This window comes from Arachis ipaensis, chromosome B6, assembly GCF_059453495.1.
Source record: "Arachis ipaensis isolate K30076 ecotype BB chromosome B6, ASM5945349v1, whole genome shotgun sequence".
NCBI classification, from domain to species: Eukaryota; Viridiplantae; Streptophyta; class Magnoliopsida; order Fabales; family Fabaceae; genus Arachis; species Arachis ipaensis.
Window position 1 is genome coordinate 119,808,853 of NC_142441.1, and position 17,151 is coordinate 119,826,003.

The 17,151-nt window shown below is 37.8% G+C and overlaps 1 non-coding gene across 1 annotated transcript; it reads left to right on the top strand.

Moving 5' to 3' along the window:
* The first annotated feature begins 15,382 nt into the window (after positions 1 to 15,382).
* On the top strand, positions 15,383 to 15,490 carry LOC148562483 (small nucleolar RNA R71). Its single transcript, XR_015887124.1, has one exon. It is a non-coding gene; the product is annotated as a small nucleolar RNA R71 (small nucleolar RNA).
* Positions 15,491 to 17,151: the final 1,661 nt, after the last annotated feature.

Below are 17,151 nucleotides of genomic sequence, written 5' to 3' on the forward strand. Positions count from 1 at the left end.
GGTATCATGTTGAAAGTAAGCACAGGGCCAATCGCTGAGAGCTCGGTAATGGTTGCTACATCGAAGAGTGTAGGTTCAACCATACCACATGGTAAATGAAAATTGTTAGTTGTTTTGTTCTAAAAGCAAAATGCAACCTCAATCATGCAATGATTTGTTGAAGGTTGGAAATGTAAGAGTCGAAGAAGATCATAAATTCCTCAAAATTTTCACTCGTTCTTCTTGGAGAATTCGAGTCTTTTAAACCAAGAGAGAAAGTTTGCATTCTTAAAAGTAATTTTTGGATTGTTGCAGAATGGTCAAGCATGCTCGACAAAGGAAAATACAAATAGATCTTGTTTAATTAGCAAGTCTTGGCCTTCATAGCTAGGAAAATAGTGAGACTTTCTTTGCTTGTTCAAGAGAATTCAGGGGACTGAGGAATATAGTAAAGTTCATTCTCGACAGAGAAAGGAAAAAAGACTTTCTTGTCATTTATAGTATCGATTGAAACTTTGATGACAGTATCTGTTGTGTTTGAGTATCTTCAAGTTTGATTGTTCAGAAATCCTTATGGTTTTCTGTTCTTTTTCTTATTATGATGTTTGTTTTCCTTTGGCTTTTGTTAAAGAAGTTGCTAGAGAAGTAGAGGTCCATTTCTATATAGTTTGAATAGAAATGGATTTAATTACTAGTTTTTTGAATTTAATAAAAATGAGAAAGAAAAATTGCATGATAGTGTGCGAATCCCAAAGATTAGGTTTTTATGAATAAGAAGTTTAATTGAAATTAGTGAGGAAAATAGAAGTTTTTAACATAACATGAGATTAAAAAGAGTTGGAACGTACTAGGAAAATGCAGTAGTGTTAAAAGTTTGAAGGTTGGAGTTCTTTGCGATAATAATGATGGAAGGAGAAGGTGAAAAGGAGAACTGTTGAAGGTAATTGGTTTTGAAAACTTTTTGAATTTTGAAGGAGAAGGAAATTTTAATTGAATATATAATTATGAGGAATTGAAGTGTAGAAGAAAGAAGAGAGTAATTAATTAGTGACACGTGGGATGTATGTAATTAATTGGATCGTGCCAATAGAAATGGTTATTAAGCATGTGAATGAGGTCTCGATTTGCCATAGCTTGTTGAAGGATGAAATTAACAGACAACATGTCAAGATCGATGGTGTATTGCACAAGGGCAGTTATTTAGCTTTGCACCTGATGAGAACAGTTATTTTATTAGATTTCTTAGAGATGGTATTTGGCAGTACAAGATTGGTCATATTGGTCTATAAATTAATAGGGTTCAGAAGAAACAAGGGGTTGAAATTTGTCTTTAGAAAGCACTATTATACACTCACATCCTAGCGAATTTCTAAATCCGCCTTAAGTTTATTTCTGTAGAATTCCTTCCAAGTATTTCAATTCATGTCTTTACAAAGCTTTGATGAAGGCAGGTAATCCCCTAGCCTGCAACTCTAATGAGTCTGCCTCCTTCTTCTGATGGTAGTGTGCTTTTAACTTTGCATACCGACTTTTGTACTTTAACTACAAACACAACACCTTATTGAAAAAGTTAATATGCTTCCTTAGGTATGCTAATCCATTGACAGTGGATAGGTCATCTGGCATCCACGTAACATCAAAGAATTACAGTGTAATAATGGTGCTAATATGCTTCTGACTCCGTACGTGCTTCCATAATTCCTTCCACAGCCGTCTGTTTTTAGCCTTATCCTCCGAGATTGGGAGGGAGATTCTAGGATTGTTGGTTTTCACCAAATCCACCTCATAATGATTCTGACATTGATAGAAAATACGAAAATAGATAAATAACTATATATTGTAAATTAAATTGAAACATGAAAAGATATAGGATTTAAACTTAGGAGGGTATACTCGGAGCGTCTATGAACCAACTTGTTGCAGTCCTTTTTTCTATTGTGGACCTTCTCGGAGAGTTCACTCCGAGAAGGAGGGTGACCCAACTTGTTCTCCTGCTAAAATAAGATACTTGCAGTTATTTGATATCTAAATTAAGAATAAAAAATTGAATACACATAATTAATTGTTAAAATGTACCATTATGTTAGCATTCGTCAGCTATGTAGTGGATGTGCTAGTGTGCATCGATCCTCTAGTATTGGATGCTCGATTGACCTGTCCACTGGCTCCCGTATCCTAATAATCCTCTGTAAGCCAGTACTCCCTAAGCTAAACTAGGAAATCATCCAGGGTTTAATCTATCGGAGGACCCTTATTGTAAATGTCGGCAACCATCTCGCATAGACAATTTATTGCTCTTACCCGCTAGGCATTGTAGATCTTCTCTGCTCGTCACCATCATAGAACTTGAAATATTGCTGCAACAAACAACACCAGTGACTAGCATGAAATTACTATTCTTATTAGTGCTTTAAATGATAAAATAATATATTTTGAAGTTTTAAATGAAGAACTTTTAATTACCTTAAATAAGTCCCATGAAAAGTCTCGAACCTGATTGGGAACCATGCTAAACTTGGGTTTGAACCACTAGTTATTCTTGAATACCCAAGAAATCCTCTTCGAGTCTTTGCAGAGAGGATGCCAGTTATTTTAGACAAATAAAAAAGTGTTGTATGTATAGAACTGTAATTAAGTCACATAAATTAAACTGAAGTGGACATATAAATTTTAGGGTTAAGTACTATTTTCGTCCTTAACGTCTGAGCTCAAAATCAAAATCGTCCCTGACCTTTTTTTCTTATTAAAATCCTCCCCAACTAAAACATTATAAAATCGTCCTTTTTTTTCTCAATTTTATTTTTTGACTAAATTACCCTTAGCTATTAATAAAAAAATAAAAAATATATTAAAAAATAAAAACATAACCCAACCCCACCTCACCCCACCCTACCGCACCCCATCCCCATCCCTATCCTCATCCCCATCCCCTTAACAAAAAAAATGAAACCCCATCCCACTGTGATCATCACCCCTATCCCCTTAACAAAAAAAATTAAACATCATCCCACCATGATCATCACTTTTGATTAATCCTCTATTTCTCATTAACATTCTCATTAACACCCCATAAAGTCATCAGCAGAATTCTTTTCCCCTCCTCCTGCATCACCACCACTGCCACCACCATAAAGCAGAGCCATTTTCCCAATATTTTCAAACCCTAGAATGGTTAAAAGCTCCAAAACAGAAGGGCAAGCAGTGAATCCTTCAAGGGAACCTCTCTCGTATACGATTGGAAGAGAAGAGTGCGTACAGAGGACAGAGAACGGAGAATTTCATGGAACAGAGCAGGAAAATCATAGCAAGAGTCACAGAGAAGAGTGTGTACAAAGCTTCGCTAAATCTGCTCCGTCTCTCTTTTCACCCCATACTCCCTCACTTCCTTCAGAAGCCACAACGTGGAGGGAGTGTACGAGTGGTGAAGGACCTGCAGCAAGGACCAGTTCCCCCAACCCATTTAAGTTCATCGGATGCTCTGAACCCCCAATCGTTCCTCCTGCTTCAACAGTAAACCCCTTCCGAAACAGCACACAGAACGTCGAGGGAGTGTACGAGTAGGTGAAAATCCTTACCTTTGGCGCTTGTTCAAGTGGTGGTGTTGGCTGTTTTAGGGGGTTTTGGGTTCATCTTGGTTCCTCCTTGTTTCGTTCTACCTTTTTTCTTTTAAAGAACATAAACATAATTTTTTTTTAATTTCTGTGGTTGCTGATTTTAGATTTGAAGTGCGATTGATGATTGTTGAATTGTTATCAAATTTAAAATTTTTAGTGATTTATTTTGTGGTTGTTGTTGCTGCTGAATTTTCTATTATTGAATTTGCTGAATTTATTGTTGTTGCTGCTGAAGAAGAAAAGAAAAATTGTTGTTGCTGAATTTGATTATTGCTGTTGCTGAAGGAGAGAAGAAGAATTGGGATTTTTGGGTGGGAGAAGGGGAGGAAAGGGGAGTTCGAAAAGAGCAAAAGGAAGGGGATGAGGAGGGAAGAGACATCGGGGTGGGGGTGGGGTAGAGGAAGGGGTTTTTTGTTTTTATTTTTTATTATTTTTATTAATTGTTAAGGGTAATTTGGTTAAAAAATTAAAATTGAGATAGAAAAGGATGATTTTATAGCATTTTGTAATGTTGAGGATGATTTTAATAAGGAAAAAAGATCGGGGACGATTTTGATTTTGACCCAAGACCTTAGGGATGAAAAAAAATACTTAACCCTAAATTTTAAATGTTTAAGTTTTTACTAGTCATTTCCATCAAAAGTGAGTAAAATACGATCACCATTTGGGGATGTTACGGTCTCCTTTGAAGGTATCTATGATCCTTGTAAGTTCATTTGCAACTTAGGCTGAGCCTAAGGCGTCACTATATCATTGGAGTTAGAAGTCAGAATCATCTCAATCAGATCCATGTACTGGCACATAGTCATAATTGCGGCCTCAACCATTGAAAAGGTAGGAGTAATAGGGGTTGGATAAGGAGGAGTAGTTATAGGAAGGGTGCCTGATGGGTTTCCTAATTCAAATGTTACACTAGTGGCACCATGCCCTGGCCGTCGTCCCGACTGTCGCCCTAACCTATACCAGGATTTTGACTTCGAGTTGAATTACCAGCCTGGAAAAGCAAATGTTGTGGTGGACGCTTTGAGCTAAAAGTCCCTATGTGCTGCTTGGATGATGCTACCAGAGGAGAAATTGCTAAAGGCATTCGAGAGTCTGAAATTGGGGTTTAGAGAGGAGTCTGGTACTCTATGTCTAAGCCAGTTGTAAATCTCAAGTGATTTTAAGTCCAAGATCGAAAAAGCTCAATAAGACGAGAAGGAATTGCAGAAGGTGTGGTCGGCAATTGAGCAAGGGAAGCGGTAGAGAGTATCATGGGACGACGATAGAATTTGAAGATTCAAGAGTAGGATCTGTGTGCCGGATGTTGGAACCTTGCGATAGGATATCCTAAAGGAGGTGCATAAAAGCGGATTTTCTATCAACCCGAGAAGTACTAAGATATACCAAGATCTAAAAGCGATGTTCTGATGGATGGGAATAAAGAACGACATAGCATTGCATGTATCTAAGTGCCTGACTTGTCAAAAAGTCAAGATTGAACATAAAAAACCATCAGGAACCCTTCAGCCCTTAGAAATTCCGCAATGGCAATGGAAGTATTGCGATGGACTTTGTGTCGGGCTTACCTAGAACTCGAGCTGGATATGACGGGTGATCGTGGATCGAGTGACAAAGTCGGCTCACTTTCTACCCATTCGGATGAGTTGTACTTTGGAGGAGCTAGCATGTTTATACATTAAGGAGATTGTGAGGTTACACGGCGTGCCTTCCACCATTATATCTTACAGAGATCCTCGTTTCACCTCAAGGTTCTGGGGAGCTTTCCAACGGGCATTTGGGACTCAGTTAAGCTTGAGTACCGCGTATCACCCTCAAACCGACGGTCAATCAAAAAGAACAATCTAAACTTTGGAGAATATGATGAGGGCTTGTGTTCTGGACCAGCCAACGAGCTGGGATCGATGTATGCCGCTAGTGGAGTTTGCTTAGAATAACAGCTACCATGCGAGCATCGGAATGGCTCCGTATGAGGCTTTGTATAGGAGAAAGTGTCAATCTCCACTATGTTGGTACGAAGCTGAGGTTAAAAGCTTGTTAGGGCCTGAAATGATAGCGAAAACCACTGAGCAGATAAAGAAAATCCGAAGTTGAATACTTGTCGCTTAATGCCATCAGAAGAGCTATGCTAATCAAAGGCGGAAGCCTTTAGAATTTGAGGAAGGAGAGCATGTGTTTCTGAAGGTTACTACAACAATTGGAATGGGTACAGCAATCAAAACGAAGAAACTGAATCCCCGTTACATCGGTCTATTTGAAATTCTGAAGAGGATTGGATCGGTAGCGTATAGGATTGCCTTACCGCCGCATCTTTTAAACCTACACGACGTGTTTTACGTGTCGCAGCTTCAGAAGTATACTCCTGATGCAAGTCATGTTCTAGAACTGGAATCGGTTCAAGTAAGAGAAGATCTGACACTCCTAGTAATCCCGGTTAGGATTGACGACACCAGCATCAAGCGATTACGCGGAAAGGAAGTATCATTGGTTAAAGTAGCTTGAAGTCGGGCTGGTATCGAAGAAGATACTTGGAAACTCAAATCAGATAGGACTACCCACACCTCTTTTCAGGTAATTGAATATGAATTTTGAGGGCAAAATTGTTAATTAGGTGGGTAGGATTTAAATCCCGTAAAATTAACGAATAATTAGTCAATAAATTAATTTTTAATAAATAAAATTAGAAATATGAATTTTATAGTTTAATAAGATAGAGCTAATTAAAATAAGAATTTTGACACTAATTTTAAAGAGTTTGGCCCAAGATTGGGTCAAACGGGCCAAATGGGGGCGAACCGAGCCCGTATTGGGCCCAAGAACCAACCCACACTCCATTAACACAATGAACTTCAGCTCATTTCTTCCTAAACCAAAAGAAACACATTCCTGGGAATTAGAACAAGGGAAAAGAACTCAAACCCTTGCATTGATTTCTAATCCACATTTCTTCCAACTCCGAGCTCCGATAGCCGTACCGTTAGCGGCCACGCGTCCAGCACGTCAAGCTCTACAAAGCCTGGTAACCAATTTTGGTAAGAAATCTCATTTTATATCCCATCCTCTCAATTCCCTTGATTTTCAAAATTTTGGGGGTTTGGTTTTTAAAACTTAATGTCTTGATGTTTAGGCTCTAATTAGCTTGAGGAATTTGTGGGTTTTTATTCAACCAAGTCACGTATAAGGTAAGGGCTCTCAAAACCTTGCATGTTCTTAGATTATGTGCGTTTGGATATTGAAAATTGGTATATAAATGTGGTAATGTGAATTAGGTGATGTATGTATAAGAATTGGAGCATATTTATGAAAATTGGAAGCTTGGTTTGGATCTTGGTTGCTGAAGTTTGGGTGTTGGAGGCTTATAATCTTGCCTAATTTTGTTGCCTTGGGTTATACGAGGAAGTCAGCCAAGGTATGGTTGTGGTTTCTCATATTTAATATATACTGTCTTTTGAAAACTTAGGCTAGAGGACCATAGGATAGGTTGAAATGCATGAGTCTATTAAATGTTTAGTACCTTTGATGATAATTATTGAAGTATATTGAGTATTGATTTGGTGATTAATGCTTGTGATGAAAATAGAATGCTAAATGATGATTTAATGATGGTTGACAAGGTGCTAAGAATGAATATGTATATGTGATGAATTATTGATGATCTTGCTGGTGTAATTGAGGAATTTATGTATGAGATTGCTTAAAATTGAGATATGGTTGGTTGTGGCAGGATGTGTGGATTGTGGTGCTATAAATGGTATGTTGTGGTACTGTTTGTATGTATAGCAGATTGATATTGAGTTTGATTTTGGTAAAAATAGAGGTTTAAGAACTTTTGAGAAAATCTGATTTTTGGTTGAACTTCTCGAGCCATAACTCGGCTTCGGGACCCCCAAATTCTTTTAAATTTTTTCATATGAAAATTGGATCTGTGAAGTTTATGCCGTTCAAAATAACGGATGAAAAATATTTTAAATCAAAAAATTTTTGCTCGTCAGAAGTTTGGTGTGCAAAATTGAAATTCTGCAGCACTTAGCATTTTTACCCATTCTGCAGAGCATGCGTACGCGACCACCTGCACCCGACGCGACCAACCCTTTCGAATTTAGCATTTTGCGTACGTGGGTGATGAACAACTATTTTATGATTTATTTTGGATCGAATCGAGTAGATTTTGTCAACTATTCTCACACTTATTTATGTAAAATGCATGTTTTTGAGAATCCTTCCTAATTTGTACTTAAGAATGAAAACATGCTTCCTAGGCCTTAAAATTGCTAATTTTTAATCCTCTCTTTTACCATTCAATTTTGTGATATGTTTGTTAAGTGATTTCGGGATTTATATGGCAGGAATGGCGTAGAGGATGGAAAGGAAGCATGATAAAGCAGAAGGAACACAAAAAATTTAAAGAGTTGAGAAGCTGGTACCGAAGCATACGCATGGCTGACGCGTGCGCGTAACCAGGAGCATCGTCCACTGATGCGTACGCGTGACTGATGTGTACGCATGGCTAGTTCAGAGTTCAACGACGAGTACGCTTGGCTGACGCGTACGCGTGATAAGCGGCACATGCCTCGGTAAAGGAAATATGCTGGGGGCGATTTTGGAGCTCATTTTTGGCCTAGTTTAGAGCCTAGTTGGCAGAGTTAGATGTAGGGAGTGAAGAAGGATTGGGGGAATCCATTCATTCATTCACATACATTAGTTTTAGATGTAGAATTCTAGAGAGAGGCCCTCTCCTCTTTCTAGGTTTTAGGGTTTCTTTTTTTATTTTCAATTTCATTTATGTTTAGGTTCTATTTCTTATCTTAATTCAAGTTCCTTTTTTACTTTCTTGTTATTACCTCTTTGCTTTCTTAGTTTTATATGTTGTTTCCTTTACTTTGTTGCTTTATTGTTCATGACTCCTTGTTGATTCCAATTTCATTTTAATGCATTTTGAGGTATTTTATGTTTATTGTTGCTGTCCTTAATTTGTCGTTATTGTTTTCTTGCAATTGTTAGTCTTAGATTTTATTATTTCTTATTAATTTTCTATGTTTTTATTTTATACCTTCCAAGTGTTTGATAAAATGCTTGGTTGGATTTTAAAATAGATTTTTGTATTCTTGGCTAGGATTGAGTGGGTAAAATTCTTGTCCTTAAACTTAATTATCCCACTTGAATATGGTATGCTAGAGATGGATGGTCAACTTAGGATGCTTTATGGGTTAAAGAGTAGGAGAGAGATGATTAGTGGTTGGCATCATAATTCTCGATTCATTATGGTTGGAAGTTCAAAATTTAGGAGCAATGATTAGTGTGCTACCCAATTGTTTGGGTCAAGGAGGATGTTTGTAAGCTTTAGTAAGAATTTGGATTGCTTGCCGCCCAGTTGGAATGATGATGATCAACTTGAAGATGGGAGTAGAAACAAGATTTGGGATCCCGGCATAGAAGAGTATCAATTTTGGGATTCCTTAGCTTGTGTGGAACTCCATCAAGGCTTAATGCAAATGACAGGGAATGATAGAGCTTATTGGAGATTCAAGCATTGGTGGGAGTTCAAAGATGAATTCAAGCACAAGCCTCCTTGATTAGAGCTCTCCATAAGTCCAACTTAAGGATGATAAATAAAAGTATTAGGTGGAAGACACCCCACCATGGTAAATTCTTTCCATTCTCTTGTATATATAATCAATGAATGAATTGAGTTGCCATTGTTAGGTAGTTTTTTTCTTTTAATACTTTTGCATATCTTGCTTTGATTGCTAGGTTGCTTATTAGATTCATGTTTTGATTAGAATAGTTGTTTTTGAATTGCATTTTGCTTGGAATGCAAGTTTTGTTTGTATTGTCGTTGATTTTTTTTTAAAAAGGGTCCTCTCACGCGTGTGTGGTAGTGGGAAATCGTAATTTACACTTTTCACATCTCCGCACAACTAACCAGCAAGTGCACTGGGTCGTCCAAGTAATAAACCTTACGTGAGTAAGGGTCAATCCCACGGAGATTGTCGGCTTGAAGCAAGCTATGGTCATCCTTGTAAATCTCAGTCAGGCGGATTCAAATGGTTATGAGGTTTTAATAATTAAAAGATAAATAAAACATAAAATAAGATAAAGTTACTTATGTAATTCATTGGTGGGAATTTTAGATAAGCGTCTGGAGATGCTTTGTTGCTTCTGAACCTCTGCTTTCCTATTGCCTTCTTCCAACCATGCGTGCTCCCTTCCATGGCAAGCTGTAGGATCCTCTCAGTGAAAACGGTCCTATACGGTTTCTGCACGGCTAATCAACTGTCGGATTTCTCGTCTCAGATGAAAAATACCAGGTACAGCTACCGCATGGCTAATCATCTGTCGATTCCCGCTAGCGTCGGAATAGGATCCATTGATCCTTTTGCACACTGTCACTGTGCCCAACATTCGCAGGTTTGAAGCTCGTCACAGTCATCCCTTCCCATATCCTACTCAGAATACCACAGACGTGGTTTAGACTTTTCGGATCCCAGGAATGCTGCCAATGGTTCTAGCCTATACCACGAAGATACTAATCACACGGACTCAGTCCGTGTATTAGATATCCAAGAGAATATACTCCAGCTATCGTCCAATGACTATGTTGAACATTATATATTTCTGGAAAGCCCAGGATGTCTACTTTCCAATGCAATTGAGAGCGTACAAATTGGGCTTCTATAGCTCCAGAAAATCAACTTCGAGTGTAGGAGGGTCAGAATCCAATAGCATCTGCAGTCCTTTTTCAGCCTTTGAATCAGATTTTTGCTCAGGTCCCTCAATTTCAGCCAGAAAATATCTGAAATTACAGAAAAGCACACAAACTCATAGTAAAGTCCAAAAATGTGATTTTTGAATAAAAACTAATAAAAATATAATAAAAATTAACTAAAACATGCTAAAAACTATGTAAAAATAATGCCAAAAGGGTATAAATTATTCGTTCATCACAATACCAAACTTAAATTATTGCTTGTCCCCAAGCAACTAAAAACAAAATCGGATAAAAAGAAGAGAAAATACAATAAATTTCAAATATCAATGAAGCTCAGTTCCAATTAGATGAGCGGGGCTAGTGGCTTTTTGCTTCTGAACAGTTTTGGCATCTTACTTTATCCTTTGAAGTTCACAATGATTGGCATCCATAGGAACTCAGAATTTAGATAGTGTTATTGATTCTCCTAGTTTAGTATGTTGATTCTTGAACACAACTACTTTATGAGTCTTGGCCGTGACGCTAAGTATTTTGTTTTCCAGTATTACCACCAGATACATAAATGCCACAGACACATAACTGGGTGAACCTTTTTAGATTGTGACTCAGCTTTGCTAGAGTCCCCAGTTAGAGGTGCCCAGAGCTCTTAAGCACACTCTTTTTGCTTTGGACCACGACTTTAACCGCTCAGTCTCAAACTTTTCACTTGACACCTTCACGCCACAAGCACATGGTTAGGGACAGCTTGGTTTAGCCGCTTAGGCCAGGATTTTATTCCTTTGGGCCCTCCTATCCATTAATGCTCAAAGCCTTGGATCTTTTTTACCCTTGCCTTTTGGTTTAAAGGGCTATTGGCTTTTTTTGCTTGCTTTTTCTTTTTCTCTCTTTTTTTTTGCCAATTTTTTTCGCAAGCTTTTGTTCTTCACTGCTTTTTCTTGCTTCAAGAATCAATTTTATGATTTTCAGATTATCAACAACATTTCTCCATTTTCATTATTCTTTCAAGAGCCAACAATTTTAACATTCATAAACAACAATATAAAAAATATGCACTGTTCAAGCCTTCTTCAGAAAACAAAAAGTATTGCCACCACATCAAAATAATTAGATTATTCTCAAGATATAATTCGAAATTCATGTACTCTTTTTCTTTTTCAGAAAATATTTTTTCATTTAAGAAAGGTGAAGGATTCATAGGACATTCATAGCTTTAAGACATAGACACTAAACACTAATGATCATGTAATAAAGACACAAACATAGATAAAACATAAAGCATAGAAATAGAAAAACAGAAAAATAAGAACAAGGAAATTAAAGAACGGGTCCACCTTAGTGATGGCGGCTATTTCTTCCTCTTGAAGATCTTATGGAGTGCTTTAGCTCCTCAATATCTCTTCCTTGCCTTTGTTGCTCTTCTCTCATGGCCTTTTGGTCCTCTCTTATTTCATGGAGGATGATGGAGTGCTCTTGGTGCTCCACTCTTAGTTGCTCCATTTTAGAACTCAAATCTCCTAAAGAGGTGTTGAGTTGCTCCCAATAGTTATGTGGAGGAACGTGCATCCCTTGAGGCATCTCAGGGATTTCTTGATGAGGAATTTCCTCATGCTCTTGTTGAGGTCCATAAGTGGACTCTCTTGTTTGCTCCATCCTCTTCTTAGTGATGGGCTTGTCCTCTTCAATGAGGATGTCGTCCTCTATGACAACTCTAACTGAATTGCATAGGTGACAGATGAGATAAGGGAAGGTTAACCTTGCCAAAGTGGAAGGCTTGTCAGCCACCTTGTATAGTTCTAGAGATATGATCTCATGAACTTCTACTTCCTCTCCAATCATGATACTATGGATCATGATAGCCCGGTCCACAGTAACTTCAGACCGGTTGCTAGTAGGAATGATAGAGCATTGGATGAACTCCAACCATCCCCTAGCCATGGGTTTGAGGTCAAGCCTTCTCAATTGAACCGGCTTGCCTCTTGAGTCTCTCTTCCATTGAGCTCCTTCCACACAGATGTCCATGAGAACTTGGTCCAAACTTTGATCAAAGTTGACTCTTCTAGTGAAAGGATGAGGATCTCCTCTCATTATTGGCAAGTTGAATGCCAACCTTATAGTTTTCGGACTAAAATCCAAGTATTTCCCCCAAACCATTGTGAGCCAATTCTTTGGGTTCAGGTTCACACCTTGGTCATGGTTCTTAGTGATCCATGCATTAGCATAGAACTCTTGAACCATTAAGATCCCGACTTGTTGGATGGGGTTGGTGAGAGTTTCCCAACCTCTTCTTCGAATCTCACGTCAGATCTCCAGATATTCACTCTTTTTGAGATGAAGGGGACCTCGGGGATCACCTTTTTCTTGGCCACAACTTCATAGAAGTGGTCTTGATGGACCTTTGAGATGAATCTCTCCATCTCCCATGACTCAGAGGTGGAAGCAATTGCCTTCCCTTTCCTCTTTCTAGAGGTTTCTCCAGCCTTAGGTGCCATTAATGGTTATGGAAAAAATAAAAAGCAGAGCTTTTTCCACACCAAACTTAAAATGTTTGCTCGTCCTCGAGCAAAAGAAGAAAGAAAGGAGGAGAAGAAGAACAAATGGGGAAGATGGAGGTGAGGAGTGGATTCAGCCAAGGGGGGTTTTTAAGTGTTTATGATGTGTGAAATTGAAGGTGGTGAGTAGGGGTATTTATAGGGTAAGAGAGAGAGAGAACTCGGTTATGGAGGGGTGGGTTTGGGAGGGAAATGGTTTGAATTTGAATGGTGAGGTAGGTGGGGTTTTATGATGGATGGATGTGAGTGGTGAAGAGAGTATGGAGAAGAGGGTAGGATTTGATAGGTGAAGGGTATTTGGGGAAGAGGTATTGATTGGATTGGTCAAGGGTATTTGGGGAAGAGTGTTATGGAAAGGTGTGAGGAGGAGAGAAGAAGAGGTGGGGTAGGTGGGGATCCTGTGGGATCCACAAATTCTGAGGTGTCAAGGAATTCGAGTCCCTACACCATTCTGGCATTTAAACGCCCTCTGTGTGCCAATTTTGGCGTTTAACGCTAGCTCTGCTACCTTTCCTGGCGTTAAACGCCAGTCTGCTACCCCTCTCGGCGTTTAACGCCATCCAGACACCCTTTTTTGGCGTTAAACCCAGAATGCTGCCCATTCTGGCGTTTAACGCCTAGAATGCTGCCAGACTGGGCGTTAAACGCCCATTCTGCTATCCTTACTGGCGTTTAAACGCCAGTAAGCCTGTCTGCCAGGGTGTGCTGTTTTTAATGCTATTTTTTATTCCGCTTTAATTCTGTAGTTGTTTTTGGGACTTCACATGATCATCAACCTAAAGAAAACATAAAATAACAATGGAAAACAAATATATAAATATAATTAAATAACATTGGGTTGCCTCCCAACAAGTGATTCTTTATTGTCAATAGCTTGACAGTGAGCTCTTAGAGAGCTTCACAGAGACTCAGAGCTTAATGGTGGCCTCCCAACACCAAACTTAGAAGTTGAGTGTGGGGGCTTTGTTTGACTCTGTATTGAGAGAAACTTTTCATGCTTCCTCTCCATGGTTACAGAAGAAGATCCTTGAGCCTTAAACACAAGGTAGTCCTCATTCAATTGAAGGACCAACTCTCCTCTGTCCACATTAATTACAGCTTTTGCTGTGGCTAGGAAGGGTCTTCCAAGGATGATGGATTTATCTTCATCCTTCCCAGTGTCTAGGATTATGAAATCAGCAGGGATGTAAAGGCCTTCAACCTTCACTAAGACATCCTCTTACAAGTCCATAAGCCTGTTTCCTTGATTTGTCTGCCAATTCTAGTGAGAATCTTGCAGCTTGTACCTCAAAGATCCATAGTTTCTCCATTACAGAGAATGGCATGAGGTTTATTCCTGATCCTAGGTCACACATAGGCTTCTCAAAGGTCATGGTGCCTATGGTACAAGGGATTAAGAATTTTCCGGGATTCGGTTTCTTCTGAGGTAACTTTAGTTGCCCCAAAGCATTCAGTTCATTGATGAGCAATGGAGGTTCATCCTCCCAAGCCTCATTACTAAATAACTTGGCATTCAGCTTCATGATTGCTCCTAGATATTGAGCAACTTGCTCTTCAATAATATCTTCATCCTCTTCAGAGGAAGAATACTCATCAGAGCTCATGAATAGCAACATTAAGTTCAGTGGAATCTCTATGGTCTCTATATGAGCCTCAGATTCCTTTGGTTCCTTATTAGGGAACTCCTTAGGGGCCAGTGGACATCCATTGAGGTCTTCCTCATTGAAAATCACTGCCTCTTCCTCCTCTAAGGGTTTGGCCATGTTGGACATGTTGATGGCCTTGCACTCTCTCTTTGGATTCTCTTCTGTATTGCTTGAGAGAGTACTTGGAGGGAGTTCAGTAACTCTTTTACTCAGCTGACCCACTTGTGCCACCAAATTTCTAATGAAGGACCTTGTTTCAGTCATGAAACTTTGAGTGGTCTTAGATAGATCAGAGATTATGGTTGCTATGTCAGAGAGGCTCTGCTTATTCTCTGTCTGTTGCTGAGAAGATGATGGAAAAGGCTTGCTATTGCCAAACCTATTTCTCCCAATATTATTATTATTATTAAAGCCTTGTTGAGGCTTATGTTGATCCTTCCATGAGAGATTAGGATGATTCCTCCATGAAGGATTGTAAGTGTTTCCATAGGATTCTCCCATGTAATTCACTTCTTCCATTCCAGGATTCTCAGGGTCATAGGCTTCTTCTTCAGAGGAAGCTTTTTTAGTACTGCCGGATGCAGCTTGCATTCCAGTCAGACTCTGAGAAATCATATTGACTTGCTGAGTCAATATTTTGTTCTGAGCCAATATGGCATTCAGAGTATCAATCTCAAGAACTCCTTTCTTTTGAGTCATCCCATTATTCACAGGATTTCTTACAGAAGTGTACATGAACTGGTTATTTGCAACCATTTCAATGAGTTCCTGGACTTCCGCAGGAGTTTTCTTCAGATGAAGAGATCCACCAGCAGAGTGATCCAATGACATCTTGGATAATTCAGACAGACCATCATAGAATATACATAAGATGCTCCATTCTGAAAGCATGTCAGAAGGACACCTTCTGATCAATTTCTTGTATCTTTCCCAAGCTTCATAAAGGGATTCACCTTCCTTCTGTCTGAAGGTTTGTACTTCCATTCTAAGCTTGCTCAACTTTTGAGGTGGAAAGAACATGGCCAAGAAAGCATTGACCAACTTTTTCCAAGAGTTCAGGCTTTCTTTAGGTTGTGAGTCCAACCATGTCCTAGCTTTGTCTCTTACAGCAAAGGGGAAAAGCATAAGTCTGTAGACCTCAGGATTAACCCCATTGGTCTTAAGAACTGATGAGGATCTTCCAATGGAAGTCCATGAAACTTGCAATTCTGCTACATTAGAGAAACTAATTGAGGCTTAAGCTCAAAGTTGTTTGCTTTAATTGCAGGAATTAAGATGCTTCTTCCATAGAAGTCGGAAGTTGGTGTAGTAAAGTCACCAAGAATCTTCCTTGCATCTCCACCATTGTTGTTGGGTTCGGCCATGTCTTCTTCTTTTTCGAAAACTTCTGTAAGGTTCTCTCCAGAAAGTTATGCTTTAGCTTCTCTTAGCTTCCTCTTCAGAGTCCTTTCAAGTTCAGGATCAGCTTCAACAAGAATATCTTTTTCCTTGTTCCTGCTCATATGAAAAAGAAGAGAACAGAAAACAAGAGAAATCCTCTATGTCACAGTATAGAGATTCCTTTATGTGAGTAAAAGAATAGAAGAATGAGGTAGAAAGAAAGTAAGAAGAATTCGAACACAGAGAGAGGGAGAGGGTTCGAATTATAAGAAGAGAAGTGTTAGTAAATAAATAAAATAAATAGAAAGAGATGAGAGAGGGAAGAATTTCAAATTTTAAAAGAGGGAGAAGAAAAACATTTTTATTCTTATTTAATTAATTAAGCTAGAATTCGAAAATTAAGAAAAGAAATAAAAGTAATATGAAAACTAAATAAATTAGTTAATAAAAAAAAAGATTTTTTAAAAAAAGATGTTAATTATTTTCGAAAATTAGAGAGAAAAATAGTTAGGTAGTTTTGAAAAAGATAGGAAATAGTAAACTTTTTTTAAAATTAAAACAAACAAGTAAAGCAGTTAATTTAAAAAGATTTGAAAATCAATTTTGAAAAGATAAGAAGTTAGAAAAGATTTTGAAATCAAATTTTGAAAAGATATGATTGAAATTTATTTTAAAAAAGATTTGAAAAGGAAATTAAAAAGATTTGATTTTTGAAATTAAAGTTGATGACTTGACTAACAAGAAACTAAGAGATATGATTCTTAGAATTTAAAGATTTCACCTTTCTTAATAGGCAAGTAACAACTTGAAATTTTTGACTCAACATTAAATGTTAGCAATAATTTCGAAATTATGAAATAAAAATAAGAAAAAGATTTTGAAAATTAATTTTAAAATTTTCGAAAATATTAAAAAAAAATGAAAAAGATTTGATTTTTGAAAAAGATTTGAAAAGATAACAATTTTTAATTTAAAATTTTAACTTGACTAATAAGAAACACTAAATTTTAAAACTTTTTGACTAAATCAACCCAAGATTTCGAAATTTATGAGAAGAATAAGGAAAATATATTTTTTTGATTTTTGAATTTTTAATAAGGAGAGAGAAAAACATCTAAATGACACATGACATAAAAATTATGAATCAAAATAAGAAAAATATGCAAGAACACTTTGAATGTCAAGATGAACACCAAGAACACTTTGAAGATCATGATGAACTTCAAGAACATGTTTTTGAAAATTTTAAGAAAAGAAAAACATGCAAGACACCA